The 1,987-nt window shown below is 39.8% G+C and overlaps 1 pseudogene; it reads right to left on the reverse strand.

Moving 5' to 3' along the window:
* Positions 1-251: 251 nt before the first annotated feature.
* Positions 252-1,174, reverse strand: LOC100718263 (olfactory receptor 5M5-like; annotated as a pseudogene).
* Between the last annotated feature and the right edge of the window lie 813 nt (positions 1,175-1,987).

Raw genomic sequence — 1,987 nt, forward strand, 5'->3', positions numbered from 1 at the left:
AGAATGTGCTCTTTATTGCCTCTCTAGAGCAATAACACTGCTTCTGCTCTTGCCTTTGACTCTGTAGCGGGTTTTGAACACTCTCGGTGATGTATCTGTTAGCATCGAGCATGCCCTGGATGACCCTAGAGATTTGCAGTTCTCATATGTGTTGTGAAAGATCACAAATATTTCAAGAAAAAAAGAGATTTGTTGGTTTACAATGCTTACTCAATGCCTGAATAAAATGAGTGTTTTGTATATCCAGGACCTTACTTAGCCAACAATTCCTTTTGGACAGCTTTATTTAAGGCTACTTTAACATCTTTGTTCCCCAGGCTATAGATCAGAGAGTGTGGAATGGGATTCACAAAGACATAAAATACAGCTACAGTTTTACCCTATTCCACAGATGCTTCAGAAGAGCATCTAAGGTGTATGCAGAACAGTGACCCATAAAGGACGGTGACAGCCATCACATGGGACCCGAGGTAGAGAAGGCCTTGCACCTGCCCTTGCACATGCGCAGGATGGCCGCCGAGATGACGACGTAGGAGACCAGGATGATGCTGAGCGAGCAGGTGAGGTTGGACCCAGCCACCATCAGCATCGCTGTCTCCTTGACACATGTGTTCGAGCAGGCCAGTACCGTGAGCGAGGGGTCAGCACAATAGAAATGGTTGATCTCATTGGGTCCGCAGATGGTCAGAGGAAGCATCAGGGTGGTCTGTGTCTGGCCATTTACAAAGCTATAGAGGCAAGGAGCAGCCATGAGAGAGAGAGACAGACACACCTGGACATTTTGCTGCTATACAGCAGGGCCTGGCCGATGGCCACGTAGCGGTCGTAAGCCATCACTGTGAGCATATGTGATCACCAGCCCAGTGACAAAGTGGAATTGGATAAAGCAGCCAGTGAAAGAGATAGTTTTCCTCTTGATTAAGACATTCACCAGCATCTGGGGAGCAACGGTGGTGGCATAACAGAGTCCCACAAAGGTGAGGTGGCTGAGGAAGAAGGACACGGGGGTATGGAGTTTTGGGTCACTTCTGATAAGGAGAATCATGGTCACATTCCTAGTGCGGGAGATGAGGTAGATGACTAGGAAGACCACGAAGAGGACAAGCTGTAGCTCAGCTGTCTGTGAGTCCAGCAGGATAAACTCAGTCACTGCGAAGTAGTTTCACTTTACCATTGTGCTTCCCTGGCTTTGAGTAAGGCCTAGAGAAAAAAAAGGAAAAAATGCATCTGGCTTGTGCTATTTACTCATTGTTCCTTTGTGTCTTACATGTCTGATCTCTCATATTCATAAAAAGAACTTATACAATAGACAAATTAGCATGTGATTATTGTTTTCAATGTTGCTAATATAGGGATCCTTGTTTATATAAATGTGGTCATATTTTGAATTTTCTGATACTCTTGAGGAGTCTTTTTGTATTTGAAGAGCCTTTATATTTTTTCAAGTCTTCATTGTATTTGTTCATTTTTCATTTTCCTTTTCCTTTGCATATTTCTTTGGAGATAAGAAAAGTCAGCCAGAAATGTTTCTATAGATTACAAACACCAAAATATGTTTCACACATTTGGTGGAATATATTAACACCAAACATATAAACAGATATCGGTAGTTTAAAATATTCATGAGCTTGTGGTTTTCAATTGAAAACATTACATATTGAAAGAGTGTAGTAGAAAGGGAGATGAAATAACAAAAAATGTTGTCCTTGAATTCTCACACCACAATCTTCTGCTTTAATTGCATCTCATAAAACATTCCAAACTTTTTAAAAGAATGTTATATATAAATTTAATAGAGGAAACTTAAAACATAAAAATATAAGGTTATATTTTGGTTATATATATAACCATTAGGTTAGTGTAAAGTAATAACCACTTTCACTGTAAAACTGAGATAGTAATTAACATGTGAAGTACATTTCTCAGCATTTAGAAAAAAAAACAAACATGGAAAACATGGAAAGTTAATATATTTGTTTGATAACAA

This window comes from Cavia porcellus, unplaced genomic scaffold, assembly GCF_034190915.1.
Source record: "Cavia porcellus strain 051 isolate PalLab524CR breed Dunkin Hartley unplaced genomic scaffold, mCavPor4.1 scaffold_18, whole genome shotgun sequence".
In the NCBI taxonomy this organism is placed as follows: domain Eukaryota; kingdom Metazoa; phylum Chordata; class Mammalia; order Rodentia; family Caviidae; genus Cavia; species Cavia porcellus.